Source organism: Dipodomys merriami, unplaced genomic scaffold (assembly GCF_024711535.1).
Source record: "Dipodomys merriami isolate MVZ:Mamm:240054 unplaced genomic scaffold, mDipMer1.0.p SCAF_562, whole genome shotgun sequence".
NCBI lineage: Eukaryota > Metazoa > Chordata > Mammalia > Rodentia > Heteromyidae > Dipodomys > Dipodomys merriami.
In genome coordinates, this window is record NW_027206138.1 from 73,772 (window position 1) to 97,947 (window position 24,176).

At 39.7% G+C, this 24,176-nt stretch overlaps 1 long non-coding RNA gene across 1 annotated transcript in view; it reads left to right on the top strand.

Moving 5' to 3' along the window:
- The window catches only part of LOC138812329 (uncharacterized), a 30,649-nt gene extending 6,838 nt beyond the window's left edge, over positions 1–23,811 (top strand). The window contains exons 2-4 of the long non-coding RNA XR_011367587.1: positions 6,149–6,199; positions 16,351–16,591; positions 23,299–23,811. This is a non-coding gene — a long non-coding RNA (uncharacterized lncRNA). The remainder of the gene's footprint in view (positions 1–6,148; positions 6,200–16,350; positions 16,592–23,298) is intronic.
- The last annotated feature ends 365 nt before the right edge of the window (positions 23,812–24,176 follow it).

The following is a 24,176-nucleotide window of genomic DNA, read 5'->3' on the forward strand; positions in this document are numbered from 1 at the left end:
TAGCAGAATAACAATTAAGTCACGCAAAGAAGATAGGAAAGAAGAAAAAGTGAAAAGAGTAAGAAGGAAAGAAACAAAGGGCAAATGGTCAGTAGAGCTAAACAAAAAAAATTTTAAGAAGACAAGAGAAAAAAGTACACACACATATACCCCTAAAATGAAAATTCTGAGAGGAAGAAAAAAATGTTAACAAAAAACAAAAAAAATTAAAGTAAAAAATTCAAAATTAAAAAAAAAACTTTTAGAAAAACATTTTTTATAAAGGTACAAAAAAAGAGTTCTTTGATATTTTTGGGTGGGGATGGTAATATAATGTATCTCCCTTGTGTCCTTAAGCTGTCTCTTGTTGCAGTCTCTGGTCTGTTTGTGGTTTTTGATTTTCCTGTGGCTTGAATGGTTTCTTAAGTCAGTTTGAGCAGGCAGAATAATCACAGCAGATGATTCTTGACCACAGGTGAAGCTCTGGGTAGGGTCACAACCATCAGACCTCATTCTCCTCTCAGGACAGTTGTGAGGAAACAAGGGATTTATACAGAGGGAACTCTGGAGCATGGCTAGGCACAGAGGGAGCAGCCTTCAGATAAGTTTCTCCGCAATTCTGTGAGCAAATGACAGGAAGATAGCTGGGAAGGGCTCAGGTGGGGCCTGTTATTAATTGTCCAACAGATGTGGGCTTATGAAACAAAACATGGCTCTCTTTCATCATTACCCTATCGCCATGAGGAAGAGGATCCTTCACTATGTTGAGTTTTGTAGCTGGTGAAACCAAAGCACAGAGAAGCCAGTTGACCTACTTATGACTTCAATTTCACAGGAAGCTCTGCCTGACTTTGATACCCTGCTCCCTAGGAGAATGGATGCTATTCAGTCCACTTCTTGTGTTAGGAAGTTCACTTCTTGTCAGTTGTGGGGCTGGAACTCTAGGCATGGGCACTGTTCCCGAAAGCCTCAGCAAAAGGCTATTTAGTGCTCTACCACTTGAGCACAAAGCACTACTTCTGATTTTCTGGTGGTTCTTTGGAAATAAGAGTCTCACAGACGTTTCTGCCTGGGCTGGTTATGAACCATGATCCTCATATCTCAGCGTCCTGTGTAGTTAGTATTAGAATTCTGAGCCACTAGCACCAGACTTAATTGTAATTCTGACTTTTTTTCTCTCTCTCTTTCAAAAGTACTGATCCCCATGTGGCTGGAACCCGAGGTGGCCCTCTCATTCTGGAGGTTGGCTGTGGGTCAGGAGCTGTCTCGCTCAGTTATTGAAACAGCTCCATGGGATAAGCCCCTCTGGCTAGACCGTGACAGTTATTCATTGTCCCTCCTGCCTTACTAGACTTATTGTATTGCTTTCTACATCATTTTCTAGCACCTGGCCAAAATTATGATACGTAGTTATGGAATGAAAAAGTAATGCCATCTTAAGAAAGTTATTTAGGGCTCTGGGAATGTGGCTTCATGGTACAGTGATTGCCTAGCATCCATAAAAGCCTGGGTTCAATTCCTCTAGTAACACATAAAAGAAAAACTGGAAGTGGTGCTGTGCCTCAAGTGGTAGAGAGCTAGCATTGAGCAAGAAAAAAAAAGCTCAGGAAAACTCCCTACCCCTGAGTTTTAGCCCCTCGACTGGCAAAAAGAACAAAAACGAAACAAAACAAAACAAATAAACCATTTAGTTAGTAAATCAAAAATAAAGAACCCATACTTGGAATATATAATTGCTCCTTTCATACTGACACCTGACAACAGTCCCTAATTCATGTACTTTACTTATATGAGGATACTGTGTTGAAAAAATCTTTGTTCATTAAGTCACAGCAATTAATACTAGGAATGTGCTTAGATGCCAGGTAAAGTTTAATTCTGGAAATTCAACGATTCCAGGATTTGTGTCATCACTGAAAATCACAAAAAGAAGGGTAGGCTAAGTGTGATTTTGAAATTTTTTTGGTCCATTATGGCACCAAAAAGGCAGAGGCTAATTAATAGTTGTGACAGAAAATAAGGAATAACTCCAGATAGAAGGAATAAATGATAGTAATTAAGGTATACCAGAAACTGGTCTTGAAAACAATTTTTGGTTATTGTAGAACTAGTTGTTAACTAGGCTTTTCCTCATTGCCTTTAGAATTCCAAATCTCTTAGGCTAGCTCTTCATCTCTGTGTGATAAATGTATCGCCTATGCTATTCTTTCATACCTTATCTCCTTTACTTTCTAAAAATCTCATTCTTTCTATATTTCTCTATGAACATTTCCTGATACTAAATACACTTATACAGATGGCAGAGGATGCTAATGTAAGGGTCCCATAGCTCATGAGTTATTAATGTCGGAAAATGGAAAAGGAGGACTTCAATTTTAATGTCATCATTTGGTTAAAATTTCCATTCTTTGTCTACACTGTGTCATTCAGTGCACATAAATGCAAATATGAGCCAGGTGCTGGTGGTTTACGCTTGTAATCCTAGCTACTCAGGAGATTGTGACCAGAGGATTGTGGTTCAAACCCAGCCTGTTCAGGAAAGTTCATGAGACCGTAACCTTCAATTAACCACCAGAAACCCAGAGCTGGTGCTGTAGCTGAGCACCCAGGATCAGAGTTCAAGCCCCACAACCTATAAAAAGGTGAAATATGACTTTAAGTTTCCCCAAAAGGAACGACAAGATCAATAATCTTCCCAAGCAAAAAAAAAATTCCAAAATGATTCAGTGGGCCTACTTTTGCTGAGTTATGTTATGGATTCTATGCTGGACATATTCTTTAAAAACAAATCGTTTAACTAGGGATACAGGTGGAACCATTGCAACAATGAGATGTACAAGTCATCATGTTGAAAAACGAACCTTACAACGTTGGTGGGGGGTGGAGGGTCGCCTGGGAGGAGGGGGTATATGGGAAGGGATGGGAAGGGGAAACAAAGAGGAGACAACAATGATTGATAAGAAATGCACTGGTTATCTTGCCCATGTAATTGTAACTTCTCTGTACGGTATGCTCACAGTAAAAAGGAAGTAAAAATTGTCAAATATTAGCTTTACAATAAAATTCATATAATATTTCTCGTTTGAAAAGAGAAGTCTATACAGTTGATGTCACTTGGCTTTCTTACTATCCTAGTTTAAAGCCAAACCAGGCAGGATAGTCTGTCAAAGTCTTATCTGTAATTACACAGGAAAAAAGCCAGAAGTGGAGTTTTGGTTCAAGCAGTAGAGTACTAGCTTTGGGACTAGGTGAGCAGGAAAGAAGACTGTTCAGAGACAGGGTCCAGCCTCTGGGTTCAAGCCCTAGAACCAACACCAGCTAAACAAAAAAGCAAACAAAAAACCAGATATTTCATTGGAACCCTCCTTAAAGGACTATTGGTGTGAGAAATGGCTCCTTTTGCTGTTCATACATACTGGTTGCTTTTTTGGAATCCTTATTGCTCTGGAGAACTCAGGACCAAACAAAAGGAATTGATAACTGACTCCTGCAACAAAAGAATCATCTCAGGGGTAAAATATCCATCCATAAAACACTTTAAAACCTCCATGTCTTTGTTTCTTTGCAGTAGATTTTTTGGGGGGTCCAGTCGTGGGCCTGAAATCTGGGCCTGGGCACTTTACCTCAACTTTTCAACTCAAAGCTAGCGCTCTACCACTTGAGCCACAGCACCACTTATGGCTTATATTTGCTTATGAGGTGCTGAGGAATCGAACCCAGGGCCTCAAGCATGCAAAGCAAATGCTCTATCACTGAGTCACCTTCACAGTCCCTGCAGTAGAACATATTTAAAACAACGTTATTTCCTTTTGTTCTATGCTGGCCATCAAATGGCACATTATATCTTTTTGTAATATTCTCAATTTAGAAGTTTACAGAAAAATTATATATGAGTAAAAACACACTAAAAAAAGTCAGGGACAGAGTTTCCTTCAAGCCTTCGGATTCTCTTCTTTTACAGTAAAAAGGAAAGCACAAGTTAACTTGAACTTTGTCAATCCTCTATGTTCCATTCTTCTCCTGGGATCAGTTTCCACATCCAGTAATAGTTATTTCCAGGAACAATCTATGGTGCTGTCTAAGGTATAATGAATGTTTTCTGGCTTCACCGAAATAACCCAAGGACACCTTTGGACCTGAGGTAACACGTGTTTCAGAGACAACTTAGTATAGAGAAAATATGAAATTGACATTTCTTATAAATACATTATCCATGAGTATATTGAGTTCAAACTTTGTAAATTCTCTGTAAATTAAGGTGAATTTTAAAGGGGAATATGGTTCTCAGATAATTTTTTTCTGAGTGTATATGCTGCGCATTATTTCCCAAGTTTACATAAATTTGTTAACTCATGTTAACTATAACAATAATAAGAGAAAGAGAAATTCTGTGTTTAAGACTCTACAAATAAGACCACGTTGAAACAATAAAGCCAAATCCAGTATGTAGATTTATGAGTGTGATATAGAGAAAGCATTACTCCTACGTGGAACACGAAGTGTATTCTAAATCACACTTGCTAACGACACATCTTTGTAGAAAGAAGAATGGAAGAATAATTCTGTTTCCAATGCAAGGCAGATATAAGAGCATGGACTTGTCTGGAAAAAAAGAGTCCATCTTGAGAGAGCAGGGATTATACTAGCCATGAACTGGTGGATAAGATCACATTTTTTCTTTCCTTTAGTTATATATTTTTTGTTGGTGGTGGTCTTGTCACTTGAACTCTGGGCCTAGACACTGTCCCTCTGCTATTCCGCTCAAGGCTAATGCTCTACCACTTGAGCCAACAGTGCCACTTCCAGTTTTCTTGCAGTAAATTGGAGAAAAGAGTTTCCGGGACTTTCCTACCTGGGCTGGCTTTGAACCCCAATCCTCAGATCTCACCACAACGTAGCTTAGGATCACATTTCTAACAGTGTACACTCAGCATATGTAATTTGTATATTCATCTATCTACATATGAAATCTTGAGTTAAAAATCTGGACTACAGCTTAGACTTTAAACTCAAAAAATGTTTGTAGTTTAAAAGTTGATTCTACTGGATAAATGAAACCTAAGAATGTAAAGGAGTCTGGGAGGTTCAGTTTGCATCCAGCCTGGGCAGAAGAGTGTTTGAGACACTATCTATAATTAACCACCCAAAATCTGGATTGGAAAAATGGCTCAGGTGATGGAATAACAGTCATGAGCAAGAATGATGAATAAGAGCTTGAGGCTTTTGCATACATACATATAAACATATACATACACACAGAGGCACTTATATGTGCACACACATATAAAAAAATGAAGCAACTCTCAAAATATGTAGAAAAGTTAGAAAACAATAGAAAATATGTCCTGAGTAAGACTGGAATCAAGTGCTAATTTTTAAAATTAGAAAATCCTCAAGTGAACTTTCTTCAAAATGTTTGAGCATATTAGAGAGGTAGGGACCAGAGATAGTAAGAGAGTCAAGTAATCAATATTAAAAGGATTGGATCCATGGAGGAATGAATCAGAGACCCCGCAGGTGCACTTGAAAATGTTCATACCCTGTGTCAAATGTTAGAACATCTTTGAAAATAGTACATGAACAGTCTGAGAATTCTAGCGGATAATATCACTAGAGAAGTTCAGAATTGCTAGTCAGTATCTAGATTAAATAAACCAAGAAGGGGCTGGGAAGGTGGCTCAATGGTAGAGTGCTGTGTTGCATGCATGAAGCCCTGGGTTCGATTCCTCAGCACCACATAAGCAAAAAGAAAAAAGCCGGAAGTGGCTCTGTGGCTCAAGTGATAGATCGCTAGCCTTGAGCTGAAGGGCTGAGGGACAGCACACAGGCCCAGAGTTTAGGCCCCATTACTGGACCCAAAAACAAACAAACAAACAAACAAACAAACAAACAAAATAAATAAACCAAGAAACTATGGTTGGGCAATGTGATACAAGCCTTGAATTCTAGCACTCAGACTGACAGGAGATTAGGGACTGGAATTTCTACTGATACCTTCCCTAGACCAGGTAGTATAATTTTGTCTTAATAAAATAAACCAAACAAGAAAGGAATACACAGTTGGAAATTTGGGCTAATTTCTTCATTATGTTTTGAGAAGCCAAGATTTCTATTGAAATGCAACTGGTATATCATCCTCAGTTGTGTTTAAATGTTCTCTTTATTACAGAATATTCCTAGATGCAAAATGGTTCATTATTCCCATCCAAAATTTGAAAAAGTAAGTAATCATCATTCTGTTAGATTCCAAGGAAAGATGAAGGATTACAAAAGCATAAACCTGGAGGAATAGCAAAGTTCATCTAATGTAGGTCTTTATAGAACTTGCTAAATTAGAGTTTAGACTTCAAATAAATATTTCGGTTTTGTTTGTAATATCATATTCTATAGGATACTACAAAATTCTTTTTAAGTAGAGGGTTTAATTGGTCTGTGTGTGTGTGTGTGTGTGTGTGTGTGTGTGTGTGTGTGTGTGTGTGTGTTGTGTGAGAGAGTCAGACAGAGGTGAAGTTTGGGATAAAATACTTCTTCCCTTCAGCATTTAGTTTTGGTATCTATTGTTTGTCCCACCTCCCCAATCTGGAGTTCTAAAGTTGCCTTCTAAATACATTTATCCTTTGATCTTCTTGATATTCAGATTCCTAAGGTCTGCCTGTGAACTTCAACATTGGCTTCATGAAGGTGATGCCTTTATTCTAACTTGTATGAAGCCCATTGCTCTGTTTAAATGCAGTTTGTGCTGTGTTAATGGTTTTACTTAGCCCAGACTGTGGTGCCCCAGGCTGTGACTGTTAATTCTGAGATTAGTTTAGGCGAATAAGAGATACTATACTTTCAGGTATATCAGTGAAAGAAGTTCAGTATCTTTATTGAAACAATTTCCTGGCTGTAAATACAAACAAAAACATCCAGTGATATAAATGTACTATCTGTTGTTTTTAGTTAATTGTGCACCACTCTAATAAAAAAATCTTTTTAAACTAAAATGAGTATTTGTAATGGGAAAAATCAAATGTTACAAACCTTGAAAATTGATCAAGTACTAAAATAAAAAGAAAGACACTAATCAGGAATGAAGTACAAATGTAAGTGTTTAATAAATAAATACAATGTTTGAGATTCATATCCATGTAGCAAATACAAAGGAAAATAGAGGAAAGTCACTGAGATCCTATCTTACACACTAGAATAGCTATCACCACTCAAATAAATAAACTGCTGGAGAGGTTGAAATAAATCAGGAACTATATCTGGTTCTGTGGCATTGTAAACCAGCGCAAACCATAGGGATACCTTAATGGAAATTTACACAATATCAAAAAGACAGATGTGTTGATGTCCTTTACCGCAATTGGATACATATTGAAGGAATATAAATCAACATGAACATCCATGTTTATGGCAGCAATATTCCTAGCAACCAAGCTGTGTAATCAACCTAGATGCACCAGAAAGAAGGAATGAAGAAAATGTGCTACTCATAGCTATAAACATGTTCTGATATATGAGAAGTGAATGTTTCTACTGTATCATTGCTAAATATTTTGAATATATACCTAATCTTACTTTCACGACGTTTTGTGGCATTGTGTTTTTGCTTTAAGGAAGAATGTCCATATTGATTTTCAGACTAGTTACAATAGGTTGAAGATATCCTATAATATGTGGATATTAGATTAAAGTTTAAATATATCAATGAACATATAGAGTACCATCATATATAGTTTATGATTTGAAGCAATTTTAAGAAGGCAACAGTTGGGGAAAAAGATGTTGTTAGCAGCTTAACAAATACACAGACATGGAAAAATACAAAAAATGTGCAAGTAATTACTGCTAATAGTAAAACATTTTCCTCAAGTTTTAACAATGAAACTATTAAAATAATACTTAATAATATCAAATAAATATGCCATGGAAGAAAATGTACCATTGCTATACGTTTCCCCATAATTTGTTTTACTTTATAACAAATGGATTAGAAGAAAGTGTAACTACATGTCTGAAGATGCTAACACTTTCAAGTGTCATTGATTTAATCCAGCAAAGGAAAGTAACAGAGAAGTAGAGAGTAAGAACAACCTGGGGTATGGATAAAGATACTCAGTAGAACTTTGTGAGGAAAGAATGTGCTCCGTTTTCCTTATCACAATAGAGCTAGGACAGCTAACTTTTGACAGAACACTTGTAATGTAGAGTAGTGGAGTTAGTAATTTAGGTAGTAATTTATTACTTTTATTCCCTAATCTTATGATGTGATTCCCAAATGATGTGAGTGTTCCTAGATTTTCTTTCTTTTTCTTGGGGGGGGGGTCCGGTGGTGGGTCCTGAACTCTGGGCCTGGGCGCTGTCCCTCAGCCCTTCAGCTCAAGGCTAGCGCTCTACCACTTGAGCCACAGAGCCACTTCCAGCTTTTTTCTTTTTGATTATGTGGTGCTGAGGAATCAAACCCAGGGCCTCAGGCATGCAAGGCAAGCTCTCTACCACTGAGCCACTTTCCCAGCCCCCTGATCCTAGGTTTTCTGAGGCCTTTTTTTCACCAACAGTTTCTAATTCCTCACTCTGCCAATGGTTCTTCTGCTACTCTCATTTCTCCTTGTTTCTGAACTAAACTCCTGTAACATTTTGGTTCATGAGAAAGAGCTGGAGAAAGATGAAGATGGCTTGGAGTCTGAGCTAACATCCACTCCAGCTTGGAGGATCTGGTAAAGGACTTCCACCTTGGTCTCAGAATCAGATATTAATTGACATCTTTGAAAATGGAGAAACTCACTCCCTCAGGCAGAATCTGTCATTTCTTGACTTTCTCTGAAGTTTTGATACTAGGGCACAATTCAAAGAATGAGCTTTCCCATTGTCAGAAGGAACAGGTTGAAAACTAAAAGTGACCTCAGGTCCCAAAGGGCCAGTCAGAAACCAAGAGATCACACTTTCCTCCTCATCAGGGACCTTCTGGTAGGAATAGAGTCTGAGCAAAATCTAAGATAGAGATAAACTGAGACTGGGCCTAAGGAAGAAACAAAAGAATGACCCTCTCTTTGACTACAAGTGAGTTGTGTAGTGAGACATGACAACTTCCTTCATATAAGAAAATTCACTAGGTAAGTTATCTCACTGCCACTTTGCAGGAGGTCAGTTTCCCCAAAGGAGAAGTTGTTAAATGTTGTGAATGCCAGTTTGCTCTCTAGGCTGTTGTGTCTCTGACCCCCTCTCATGTCAGGAATGCATTGCTTCTTTCAGGCACTCAACTACTTGTCCTGACTCCTAGGCAGGAATACTGTAGGCTATTCTTTGGCTAACCTCTTACATTTAAGGTAGAATAGGCCCAGGCTCTCCTCATGCCAAGAGGTAGATGCAAGAAGTGAATATAAGCTTTGTACAGAAAAAACAATCATATTGAAAAAAATTAAAATAAATTAATAGTTGAGTAATTTAGGGTTTATAGCCACAAAAAATTAGGTAATTATTAGTAATACATCTAGAATTATGGATTAGGAAGGCAACAGTGAAGTAGGTTCAGGATACAATGGAAAAGACACACCATAGCCATAAGAAGAGATGAGAGTATGAAGGATCTATTGGCATAGGTCCATTTACTATCTTAGGAGTGACCTTTGATAGGAGGCTTTTAGAATAATATCTAAAAGAGAGGGACTTGCTGGGCACTGGTGGCTCAGACCTATAATACTAGCTACCCAGCAGGCTGAGATCTGAATTTTATGATTCAAAGGAAGCCCAGGCAGAAAAAGCCAAAAGTGGTGCTGTGGTTCAAGTGGTAGAGCATGAGCCTTGAGCTCAGAGACAATGCCCAGGCCCTGAGTGCAAGCTTTAGGATCAGCAAAACAACAAGAAACAATAATGATAAAAGAAATAAAAGAAGGACTTAAAGATATGCGATGGAATGATGATCATGTGTGACTGTTTAGGGAACATAAAAGGAGACAAAATTTGGGGCAAAATGATATCTATTTTTTTACTAATGAAGGATGCAAATCAAATGCCAAATTCCTCTTCTCAAAAACTTCAAACTTGGGCTGGGAATGTGGTTCAGTGGTAGAATGCTTGCCTTGCATGCATGATGCCGTGGTTTCCATTCTTCAGTGCCACATAAGCAGAAAAAGCCAGAAGTGCTGCTATGGCTCGAGTGGTAGAGAACTAGCCTTGAATTGAAGAGGTGAGGGACAGTGTTCAGGCCCAAAGTTCAGGCCCCTTGTCCGGCCTAAATAAAAACAAAAAAATATAAAATCAAACAAAAGAAACAACCTCCAAACTTATCTTTTCTCAAAATTGAAGAGAGGTTCCTTTTACAGAAATTCTCCTAATCTAGCTCAAGGTCATCAGAACTTCAGTAGACTTTTCCTGTTGAGATGTAATGCACCTGACTCTACTGAACCTAATCATGGCTAGGAAAGTATGGACATTGATACTTTTGTTGTATTTTTCCTTATAAATATATAACACTGTCAGTTATGATATATAATATATATTATAATATAGAATATATTATACATTATATAATATATTAAATATATTATAACATGTATTATGTATTAAAAGACTTCCTAATTTTAGATGTAGGAACAGGCAACATATTGAAAGAAAAATGTTTGAATTTCTGAGTTATTTCTCTACCACAGGACAATACCAGGTTTCATTCTTATTACCCAAAGAGCAACATAGGAAAGCAATGCCCATGAATGTGGTTCTCTGGATTTTGGAAATTGTGATCATATATATATATATGTGTGTGTGTGTGTGTGTGTGTGTGTGTGTGTGTGTGTGTATTCATATATATGAAATATCGTTTAATAATAGGGAATATGTAAAACTATAACAACAGATACACCTATGTGCACACACTCCCAGTCACTTTCATGTATAAGAATTTCTTTTCTATGCTCCTATTCACCTACACAGAGAGTACATGAGTTGCCCTTGAATTGTCCTGGAAGTTCTTTATTGGAATACTGTAGCTTCACATCCTTTGTTCCCTAAGTAGCCAGATTTTATGTATTCAATAACAAAACTGTTACAGGCAAAAGTATCCACTCTGACACACAGAGGAACTTGGATTTCAGAAATGCCACAAATAAGTGGGAGGTACAGCAGTACTTTTCAAAATTGAATAGATTACATATTTATTAGAAAGCTTGTAAGAAAAAAAAACTTCAGTGTAGGAGGATACACTTGAAGAAAACTACAGTTTAAATTACACATAGCCGGGTGCTGTAATAGACAATAAATAAGAATAAAAAAATTACATATGACAACAAATTACAAAGTTCCAGGGCATTTCCCTACTCATGAGAACTAAAGTAATGCAGAGTAAAAATAAATAAGTGAAAATGCAAATATTTTATACCAAATTTCAAAACATATTATATGTTATACAAAGGAAATGCAATAAGCATGCATATGACAGTCTAGTAACATCATATGGTATGATGAATCTGATTAACTGATTCATAAAAATTAATACAATGCATTACATCTGATATCTCAAGTGTCAACATAGCAGAATACTTTCAATCTATGGTGTCTATTTTGCATATTATCCAGTCCTATCTATCCCACAATGGCAGAAGGCTCTTCCTGAGAATGTCCAGAGACCCGTCTACTGTGGTGCTCAATATAGACCTGTTCCAATTCTCTTTTATTTGGCATGTGACAGACTATCTGTTAACTTGCCAAAGGCACAATTTGGACAGGCTTCCAGTAATGATACTTTAGCTCGCAGATAAAAAGGGAAAATGAAGACAAAGGGAAAATCTACCAGATCCCTGAAAGTTTTCTATCATTGTGCTAAAACTGTAGCTTTCTACTGACACTTCAACAAACTGAAGTAATTGCCACTCCAACCACATGTCCAAATGGTAGCTTTCCAAATATTGGCCTATTTTCACTTTGGTAAATCAAGGCACACTACTGTGGCCCCGTTTCACTTAAACTATCAGCTATGGTTGGACCAAAGGATAGTTGAACCTATCAATTTCTTAATTTTAGGTCATCACACAATCAGTTCATAGCCTTAAACATTAAAAATACCTACCCATATAAGTCTGCATTACATACGTATTACTGTTTTTCTTCATTTGTCATGTTTTACATACTTGTGTATCCCAGGGCTTAGCTCTGTAATATTCCTTCTCATGGTTGTTGAGTGGCTTTCTTCACTGGGTGACTTTTCCCTGGGTGGAGCTGAGTCTGGCATGTCACGCCGTTAAGTTCTTGTGACCTGCTAAATGACTCCTTTTATTCCAAGGCCTGAGTTGGAGCTAGCAGCTCTGCCAAGCTTTGTCGGTATCCAAGATGGAGTCTCCAGTACTGGGGAGGGGGGAAGGGTGGCCTTCCCTCCTCTGCTCCCTAAGAAGGAGTGAGGACATCAGGCTTCAACTCTTGCCGAATCTTGGTTCCTGGATCATCTCTGGTCTGTGAACTGCAGGATGAAAATGTCTGCTCCTTGTCGGTTCTTGCTGGTGTTGAGTAGAATCTGCTCACCCGCTGTGTATGGCTCTTTCCTCCTGGACTCTCACTATTTCAGGTATGGCAGTAAGGCCGCCACCACCCCTGCTGCCGCAGTGGCAGCTGCTGGGAAGAGCTCAGATCTGTCCCCTTGCTTGGATTTTTCCTCTCTGGCCTAACTCTCTGTTGTGTGATGGCACACTTGGCGTGATTGTCTGGTTTAGGACTGTTCACTGGAACTCTAAAACTGCTTAATATGTGAGAGCTTGTTTAGCCTCCAGCTTGTCCTCCGCCATCTTCCTGGAACTCCACAATTTTAAATTTTCTTAATAGGCTAAGTTGTTAAAAATGTTGAAGAATTAAAATTTACCTGTCATAATTGTAAAACTCTTTTGAAATTCCTTTATCAGAATCGCAAATTCACCAATCCTAATTCCACCTTTACCATCAGAAACAGCTAACATTGTTTTTATGATATAGTGTCCATGCAACTATTCTTTTCCAGTGGCTTTGTTATGCATATATATTACCATAGAAGCTAATGCCGAGCAAAATGAACTACAAGATATGGAAACAGAGGCTTTTTTATTAGCTTGCTGTTTTTAATGTAGTATGTGATTTCTATTTTGCTTTGGGTTTTCTCCCTATAGTTTAATCCCTGCTGTATTTGATTTTGGTGCCCTGTATTTTGTGTATACATTTACCTTAATTAGGGAATGGAAGAGGAAAAACAAAATGGTGAGAAAAAAGACAAAAGGCAAACCAATGCAATAGCAATGCTCACAAGACAATATAGGGGAAATGTACATAACAACTTGTGAGAGGTATTGAGGAAAAGGAAAACTGTGAGAAAAATGAGGGAGGAGGTAAGAAGTATGAAAAGTTATGAATTAAGTACTTTAAAATTACTGACAGGATCATTGCAAGATAATGTTAAAGCATGCATAGATGCCTCACCAGCAGCCATTCAAGGAATGGCACATGCTGCAGCAATGAAAGGAGAACCCTTCAGTGCTTATGTACAAAAATTACATAAGAAATGACCTCAGGCCAGAAATGGGGTCTGTTTCTCATGTGACCAGTCAGAACACATGAGTAAAGATTTTCAACAAAAGAAAAATAAGCCTAGTAACAATAAAAAGGGTAAAGCGCCTGGACTTTGTCCACAATGAAATAAAGGCAATCATTGGAAAAATGAGTGTAGATCAAAATATCATAAGGATAGAATTCTCCTAACAGAAGAAGAAAAGGAGACAAAAAACAAGAAGAGGGGTGCTCCCTCAGCCCCGTAAACGAAAGAGGGGAAACACCTACTGTTACACAAAAATCCCCTAAGGGATCAGTTCCATTAAATCTCTTGTCACCTTCATTTGCACTATGGGATTTGCCAAGAGCTACTCCAGGAAGTGCAGGGTTAGATCTGGCAGCAAGAAAGTGATTACATTGTCTCTATCATGTATGGTATTCAGCTAATAAACACTCAAGTTTACAGTCTTGTAATTGAAGGAACTGTGGGCTTGATAATTGGTAGAAGCTCAAATTATAACAAAACTTTGAGATATTACCTGGAGTAGTTGATGCAGATTATCAAGGGGAAATTAAAGTAACGGTAAGGTTTTTAAAAGAAAATATGTAAATACATATGGATCAAAGATTATCTCAAATCTTAATTTTAAATTATGTCCATCTTCGAAATGAAATCCTAAAACAAGATCGAGGTACAGGAGGTTTCAGTTCCACAGAAACTGTGGCCTGGGTACAATCTATTTCTAAGGATGGACCCATGAAAACCAAAAAAGTGGATACAAAGCCTGTTAAAGGTCTCGTGGACACAGGGTCAGACCCAACATTTATTGCAGGAAAAGACTCGCCCTCCTCCTGGCCAATTATGAAGACAGAATCTACATTAATGGGATTGGATATGGCTAACAATGTTGCTCAAACTTCAAAATTTTTAAAGTGGGAGTGTGAAAATATATTTGGAAACTTTCAACCTTATATTATATCTTCTTTGCCCTTACATTATGGGGCAGAGACATTATGCAAAACATGGAACTAAAATTAGTTACCGCAGATTACATTAGTGTACAAAATTTTTCATAGGGGCCGCTGATGAGAAGTTTGCTGATGCAATATCATGGAAAAATGATCAGCCAGTGTGGTTTGATCAGTGGTCCCTAACTCAAGAGAAGATACAGGCTGTAGAACAATTGGTAAATGAGCAAATACAGAAAGGATATTTAGAGGAATCCAATAGCCCTTGGAATACTCCAGTTTTTGTAATTAAAAAGAAATCTGGGTAATGGAGGTTGTTACAAGACCTCACAGCCATTAATAACACCATGTATGACATGGGGACTCTTCAGCCAAGACTTCCATCTCCTGTGGCTCTTCCTAAAGGAGATTATATAGTAATCATTTATTTTCAGGATTTTTCCTACAATAAAATTGGATCCTAATGATTTTCAAAGATTTGCATTTCGTGTGCCCTCATGTAATTGGAAAAGGCCCTGGCAGAGATATCAGTGGAAGGTCTTGCCACAAGGCATGAAAAATTCTCCTACATTGTGTCAAAAATTTGTGGATTAAGCTTTACAAAAAACTAGGGAAGAGTTTTCTAATGCTTATATTATTCATTATATGGAAGATATTTTAATAGCTGCTGAAAGTAAACATTTAACAGAACAAATTTTAACAATTAACCATTGAGCAATTAAACAACTTTGGTTTGCTTATTTTTCCAGATAAAATTCAACATAATAAACCTTTAAATTATTTAGGAAAAATAATACATCATGTCACAAAAATGAGTATTAGGCTAGATAAATGAAAAACATTAAATGATTTTCAAAAATTACTAGGAAACATAAATTGGGTTAGACCCTACTTGAAAATTATCACAGGAGAATTACACCCATTGTGTGAAGCCCTAAAAGGTGATTCTAATCTTAACTCTAAGAGACGATTCACTCCAATAATGTTAGAAAAATTTCATTGGTGGAATAAAAGTTACAAGCAAAAGTGGTCCAATTGGACTATAATAATGACTGGGATTTTATAATATTAAAGACATCTTATACCCATACAAGATGTTTATGGCAAGATGCATTCCTGGAATGGCTTCACTTGCCTCACAGTCAGACAAGAATGATAGCTTCTTTTGTATATTTGTGCAGCCAACTCATTGCCAAGGCAAGGAGTAGGTGCCTAGAGTTATTTGAGAAAGAAATGAATAATATAATTATACCTTATTATAAAAAACAATTAAAATATTATTACAGAATGATGAGAATTGGGGATTAGTATTATTAAATTATACAGGACAAAAAAAATTTCATGTTCCTCAACATCCTTTATTAAAATTTGTGGAAGAGATAAAAACCATTTTCCGTTAGTGGTAAGAACACCTTTAGAAGGAGCTCTAACAGTTTTTACTGATAGGTTCTCAAATGGAACTTCGGTGGTATACATTCCAGACCACTTCCCCATTACTAAAAGGGCATCCGACATTTCAGAGCAACAGGCGGAAATTATTGCTGTAATTTTAGCTTTAACCATATTTCCCCAGCAGCCTAACATTTACACAGACTGTAAGCATGTGGTTAACTTATTTCCCGCCATAGAGACAGCTCTTTTATCATGACAATAAAAAATTATAGACTTGTTACATCAGTTACAAAAATTAATTCAACTTAGAAAAGAAAAATTATTTATTGAACACATAAGAGACATACAAATTTACCAGGTCTTCTTTCATTTGGAAATATGATGGCTGACCTATTAACTAGAGAAACCATCATGCTTTATTTGTAATTAATCACAAACCCAGGGGAAAAAAAAAAACAACAGAAGATGCAAATGAAGAAAGCGATGCAAAAGCTCAAAATTCTTCACCTTTCTCCTGAACAGGCGAAGACAACAAAAGAAGCCCAACCACCAACCTGGGAACTAATTAAGAAGCTCAGCCATTCTGCGGAGGAGATTGTTGTTTCTACAGGAAAGACTATCACTGTTGAAAATATGTTTCTTGCTATGCTTGCCATTATTGCTGTGCAGGCAGTGTCTGTTTCAGGAGAACAATACTGGACTTATGTTCCTAATCCTCCTCTTCTACATCCCGTGGGATGGGAGGGATAAGGATATAATACAGGTAATGACAAATAATAGTGACCTGCTAGGGGGTTTGGAGGACTATTCTAATTCTCATATGATTTCTCAAACAATTAATTATGAAGGAATGACAGATACCACTCCAATTTGCATAACGCTATCAGGAGAAAATCTCCCCGGGTGTTTGCCTATAAACTATAGAACTTTTTTTTTTTTGAATTGTAAAGATGCTATACAGAGGGTTACAGTTACATGAGTGAGGTAATGAGTACACTTCCTATTGAGCATTGTTACCTCCTCCATTGTTTTCCTCCTACCATCCCTTCCCTCCCTACCTTCCCCGAGGTTCTTTTTTTTTTTATTGGGATTAAGTGATTACATAATTTCCCATATTTCACAGTATTATGGAATAATGATGCTCATTTAAAGTCATAGGTTCATTCTAACTTTCCTGGAGCAAATTGTCTATCACAGTCTGTAACATATAACGGTGTTCACATGTTATACACCATACATGTGATCAGCAGCATGGGTTATTTAGTAGTGGTTCGACCAGATGAGTGGGAGTTCTTTGTTTCTTAAGTCCTGTTGGTTTTGTCGTATAACCTAACATTTTGGATTTAGCATACACTTATCAGGGAGACCATGTACCATTTGTCTCATCGTTCTTGGCTTACCTTGCTCAACATGATTCCTTCTAGCTCCATCCATTTCCCTGCAAATGCCATTATTTTGTCATTTCTAATGGCTTCATAATACTCCATTGTGTATAGATACCACAATTTTTGGATCCATTCATCCGTGGTGGGGCATCTGGATTGTTTACATATCCTAGCTATTGTGAATAGTGCTGCAATAAACATGGAGGTGCATGTGTCCGTTGTTCAGGGTAGATGCCTAGAAGTGGTATGACTGGGTCGTAAGGGAGGTCAATCTTTAGCTTTCTAAGGACCCTCCAGACTGCTTTCCAAAGTGGTTGTATAAGTGTACATTCCCACCAGCAATGTAATAGGGTTCCTCTTTCTCCACATCCCCTCCAGCATTTGTCGTTGGCTGATTTGTGGATGTGGGACATTCTGACTGGGGTAAGGTGGTATCTCAGGGTTGTCTTTATTTGCATTTCCTTCACCACCAGGGATGATGAACATTTCCTCATGTGTTTCTTTGCCATTTTTATTTCTTCATTTGAGAAGTCCCTCTTTAGTTCCCTTGCCCATTTAGCAATTGGTTTGTTAGGTTTGGGAGGGATTAGTTTCTTGAGTTCCCTGTATATACAGGATATTAACCCCTTGTCTGATATATTGCTGGTAAATATTTTTTGCCAATTAGTTGGTTGTCTTTCTAGCTTAGTTGCGATAGATTTAGCTGTGCAGAAGCTTTTTATTTTAAGGTAGTCCCATTTGTCGAGTCTCTCTCCAACTTGTTGTGACCCTGGGACTCTGTTCAAGAAGGTCCTTCCTGTGCCTATTAGTTCATGCGTTTCTCCTACTCTGTCCTGCAGTAGTTTCAGAGATTCAGGTTTAATGTTAAGGTCTTTAATCCATTTTGAGTTGATGTTGGTGCATGGTGATAGGCTGGGGTCCACTTTTAGTTTTCTGCATGTGGCCACCCAGTTTTCCCAGCACCAGTGGTTGAAGAGGCTGTGTTTCTTCCATTGTATGTCTTTGGCTCCTTTGTCGAATATCAGCTGGCTGTAGGCCTGTGGATTTATTTCTGGATCTTCTATTCTGTTCCATTGGTCTTCGGGTCTGTTTTTGTGCCAGTACCATGCTGTCTTTGTTATTATAGCTCTGTAGTAGAGTTTGAAGTTCGGCATGGATAGCCCTCCCATATTGTCTTTATCCCCTAGAATTGTTTTGGCTAGTCTAGGTCTTTTGTTGTTCCATATGAATTTTTGGACTGTTTTCTGTATTTCAGTGATGTATGTCATTGGGATTTTAATAGGAATTGCATTGAATTTGTATATTAGTTTTGGAAGTATTACCATCTTTACTATATTAAGTCAGCCTATCCAAGAGCATGGGAGGTCTTTAAATTTCCTAGTGTCTTCTGAAATTTCTTTCTTTAACTTTTTATAGTTTTCATTAAATAGTTCTTTTACACCTTTGGTTAGGTTAATTCCTAAATATTTTATTTTTTGGGAGGTTATTGTGAATGGGGATGCTCCCTTTATTTCCCTCTCTTCTTGTACATTGTCAGTATACAGGAAGGCCACTGATTTTTGTGGGTTTATTTTGTATCCTGCTATTTTGCCGAAGTGATTAATGATTTCTAAGAGTTTGTGGAGGGAGTTTTTTGGATCGTGACGGTATAGTATGTCGTCTACAAAAAGTGGTAGTTTAACTTCTTCTTTCCCTATGCGGATCCCTTTAATGTCTATTTCTTGCCTTATTAACCTGGCTAAGGGTTCCAGGACTATATTGAAGAGGAGTGGAGAGAGTGGGCATCTTTGCCCTGTTCCTGATTTTAGGAGAATTGGTTGTAGCTTTTCCCCATTAAGTATAATATTGGCTATTGGTCTGTCATAAATGGCTTTTATTGTTTTTAGAAATGTTCCTTCTATTCCTATTTTCTCCAGAGCTTTTAGCATGAATGAATGTTGAATTTTATCAAAGGCCTTTTCTGCATCTGTGGCGATAATCATGTGATTCTTCACCTTGGCTCTGTCGATGTGTTGGATTACATTTATTGACTTATGTATGTTAAACCATCCATGAGTCTCTGGGATGAAGCCTACCTGTTCATAGTGTATAATTTTTTTATCTTGTTCAATAGGTGTTGCATTCCCTTGCTCTGGAATTCCTCACCTTCTTCCACTCCAATTATACGAAGGTTAAATTTCTTGGCATTATCTGCTTGGTCTTGAATTTTCCTTTGGTTTAATTTGAGTGATTTTTCCATATCTGTCACTTTTTGGTCCAGTTGGTGTATTCTGTCTTCTGTATCTGACACTCTACCTTCCATTTCATTCGCCTCACCTCAGCTCATCACTCCCCACCAACCCTAGCACTTGCTCAGGGGATCGAATCTCCCCTCAGCTCCACTACTAGAGGAGACACTCCTCCAAGCCTTTCCACTCCACATATCAAGAACGTGCACAGTGACTGAGTGAGAGAGAGAGAGAGAGAGAAAGAAAGAGAGAGAGCCTGAGAGACTGAGATACTGAGAGATACTCAGACTCAAGGACTCAGAACATAGCATCCTTTGAGAAGACTCAGCACACAGCATACTTCAAAAAACAGCACAAAGTACCCTGAGTAATAGACTCAGCACAATGTGCCCTTTGAAGGACTTAGCATATAGTAGCCTTTGGGATGATTCAGCACACAGCACCCTTTGAATGAGGGAGTCCATAGCACGCAGTGTATAGGACTCAGTGCATGGCACGCTTTGAAAAACTCAGCACGTAGCACTCTTTCCCAGGACTCAGCAAATAGCACCCTGTGTTAAGACTCCATACACACCACACTTTGAAGGGCTGAGTATGTAGCACCCTGTGTAAAACACTCAGTGTCCAGCACCCTTTTAAAAATTCAGCACATAGCATAGTTTTGAAGGACTCTGCACATAACACCTTGTAGAAGAACTCAGCACACAGCACCATTTGAAAATCAGTACAGAGCAAACAGTCTACAGGACTCGGCAGACAGCACTCTCCTCATTCTTCTCTTCTCAAGGATGCAGCATATTGCACCCATTGGGATAACTCAGCACACAGCCTTCTTTATTGGAGGCTTGTTTTTCCTTTGAAAACAATTTATTCTTTGTGATAAGCGTAACATAGCCCTCTTCCCTGGCCACCAATAGGCCACTAGATGCCCCTTGAATTTGGGCCACCTCCCAGAAGCCTTTGCCCTACCCAAACCGCAGTTTACCATTACCATGACCCAGCAGATGTAGGCCTGAGAGAAGGCCACTTGGCCACCTACATATGTTGGCTGCTGAGGCCTTGAAGAGTCATGTCACATAGTCATCATCTGCATCACTCTACAGAAGAAAGGGAGGGAGTGCTCCTCACCTGAGCCCATGAGCTGTGGGTGTCTCTAGATGTGGGGCAGCCGTGGCAGGATGTGCTTTGTGGGGGAGTCCTCTATGGGGTTGGGAACCTCGATCTCTCCTCTTGCAGTTTCCACACTGTGTTGAAGTGGTAATTCTTCAAAACTTTTCTGCTCCCCCCTCATTTCGCCCGCCCTGGAGCATGGAGGCATCCAAAACGGCGGCAGCGACAGGAGGCTCAGCCTGTGCTGGCATCTGGAGCCCGTTGTCCATGTCTTCCCCTGTGAGGAGTGACAGCGGGTCCTGCAGCTCTCTCCTCTTCTCCATCTTCTCCTAGGACAGTTGGTACACACGCTCAGGTTTCTTCTGACACAGCTCAGCCAGAATGAACATCTGCTCTTTACATGCCACGAGGGACTCCTCAACAGTGCAATGTGTGCCGAGCTGGCTGTATCTATGTTGAGGATCACCCGCTGGACTATGGAAGTCCATCTCATCAGCAGGTCGTGGACAAAGTATATTTTCTTCTCGGACACCCAGGTGTCCCTCTTCCCATCCCCACACAGGCTGTGGTGCCAGCTCATGGGATGGAGGGCCTGTGGCTCAAGCTTTCTCTGGCACTTGAGCTGCCAGGTGAACCGGTTGCCCACAGCAGGCCTGCCACTCCCACTACAGGAGTTTCCCCCTGTGGATTTCAGCCACTAAGAGTGCTCACAAATCCACATCCCTATCAATTTGGGGAATGTCTCCATCCTCTGCAATGTTCATGTGTATGGGGGGAGTCGACTCCTCAACTTTTGCTTCTCCAGGGTTTTTGACTTCCCTTTCCCCAGGGAAAGCCAGGAAGCTCAGCTGGGCCTGCCGCCCCTCTTCCTGTGGTCTGATTGCTTTCAAGCACTTGAGAGTGTCCTGCCACTTTGGTGGCACCACCTAGTCTCCCCAGTTGGTCGGGCCGTGCACTTGCTTCAGCTGCTACAGGTGTTGGGTCTGCCTCTCTAGGTGCTGCTGCAGGGCCTCCTTCTTGGAGCTCAGCCGCTAATTGGAGATGCTGTGCTGTTCACAGGTGGCTCTGAGCTCCTGCAGCTGGGCCAGAGACTGTTCCTGCTGGTCCTGAGATGCTTGGCTTTCTTTCTATCTCAGCCACTTCTTTCCATTCCTCTATCTTCTCCTCTGAGTGGACCAGCTGTTCCCGCAGGTGTTTCTTCACCTGCTGCTCTGTGTCCAGGATGCTCCCAAGCTCCTCCTTCTCACCGCTCACCCTGTGGAGAGCATCCCTCAGCAGGGCCAGCTGCTCCTCCAGCTGTCCGTCACACATATGTGCGCATCATAGGGTTTCAGGGATCTCCTGCCAATCCTTGGCCTTCTCCTCCAGTCTCCACCATTGCTACTGCTGCTCCGGGTTCTGGAGACGGAGCCTCTGGTTTTCCTGGACCTGGATGTGAAGTTATTCCTCCTGGTTTTTCAACTCCATGTGCGTGCAGTAGGCATGGGCCTGCAACTGTCACTCGACCTGAGATGGGCCATAGTTCCTCCAGCCTGTTCTCTAGGCCAAACACCTGCCTCGCCCCTCTCCCTTTTGCTCCTTCTCCTCTGTCAGTTCGTTCATCCACTGGGTCAGCAGCCGGGCCTCCTCCTTCCACGTGGACCTCTCAATGCTCAGGTCTTCTGTGAAGATGTCTCTCTCTAGATTCACTGTGCTCACCAGTCAGCTCAAGTTGTCCAGAAGTCTCTTCAGTACCTCATGCCCACCAGTGCTTGTTGGAACTTGCAGATTCCTTTCTTCCTGTTGTCCAGAGCACTTCCAGCTCCTCCTATAATTTTGAGTTTACTTGCTCCAGGTAATCAAAGATTCTGGCCTTTTCCTTGAGCAGAAGGTTCACATCATGCAGCTGTTCAGAGAATATTTCAGTCTCATTCTGTGATCATTGACCACAGAAGCCGACATCTTCAGCTCTCCCATGCACTGCCATTTTTTCTGCCACAGCTAGGATTCCAACTCAGATCTGGGTAACACTATAGCACTGTGGGTGAAGGGGAAGATCACCATCCTTGAAGACTACAAGGTCAGGTCTGCTCCCAGGGCCTGAATTGAAGCCCCCGCATTGGCAAAATTCATATACCCACCTATTTCAAACATATGATCTTTATTTAAATACATGTCTGGAATGCATCATGTGTTCACTGTAGTTATTCTTTTTATTGTGTATCTTAGGGATGCATTTTGTATTTTATTGATTATGATGAGAGATATAACTGTGCTGGCAGGGATGAGAACTAATTCCCATGTCTGTAACATTGCTTAAGCCTTCTGCATCCTAGCTGAGACCCAGAATTTTCACAGGGCAGGAAAACAAGTGGATGTATTGGATTCTCACATCTGCATTCCGCTTTTGGCACTGTTGTGGTTGGAACTTAGAGCTTAGCAAACACAACAGGAGAAAGGGTCAAGGTGAGGATACCATGCTGAGAGCTAAAAAGTAACTAAGCTGTTCCCAGGACCTGAGATTGAGCCCCAGGAGTGGCAGAGGGAGAGCACAATACTCATCCCTTCATAAGCTGAAGGTAGTCTGCATATTTGCATACATTAGGAGAGATGGCGACCTGTGATGGAATCCAATATACCCCATGACTACCGATTCTTGGATCTTCCCCGATGCCTCCATTTCATGACTGTGATGATTATGGTCAAGCTTCATCAACTCTTCATTGAAAATAATCTATACACAATGAGTCTTGCTTATCATTTCCTAGGTGCATCCTGCAAAAAGTACTCATTCACAGATGAGATTGATCAAATTCCACGACCCTTCCAAGTGCTGGAAAAGAGTATCTCAGGATCTCCTGCCATTCCCTCAATGGAGGGGGACTGACTTGGATTCGACCTTGAGGTCTCCGATACCCCGATGCCCTTGGGCTTCCGCGAGAGCCAGCAGACCTTCAGCCACTCCAGGTCACCTTCACTCTGCAGGCCGCTGAGTTCGGACCCAGCATGATCACCATGCAAAGGAAAATGAACATAAAAGTGCCAGGTGGAACTTCCTGCAACTTTTCTTTTCCCTTCGCGGCTATTTTTTTTGTTCCTGCAAGCCCTGGGGTCCTAGGATCCGATGATGGGTTGTAGGTCCAGAGGTTGCAGCCTAAGATGTTCGGAACTGATCAGAGTTGCCACAACTTGAGTTCAACCTCTGACTCTGTTAAAAAAAATTATGAAGGAAGCACCCTAGTCCGAATACTCCCCATTTTACTGCCAGAGCTGGGATTAAAACTCAGGTCTGGGTAACTCTGTTGCACTGTGGAAGAAGGGGAACATCACCTTCCTTGAAGACTACATGTTCAGGCCTGATCCCAGTGCCTGAATTAAAGCCCAACACTGACAAAAATCATATGCCTACCTATTTTACACATAGGATCTCTATTTACATACATGTGTGGAATGCATCATGCTTTCAGTTTAGTTATTTATTTTGTTGTGTGTCTAAGTCAGAGATGAATTTGGTATTTTATTGAGTGTGATGATAGATATAAATGTGCTGACATGCATGACAACATATTTGTATGTCTATAGAGTAGCATATGCCTTGTCCATCCTAGATGAGACCCAGGACATTCACAGGACTGGAAAGGAGGTG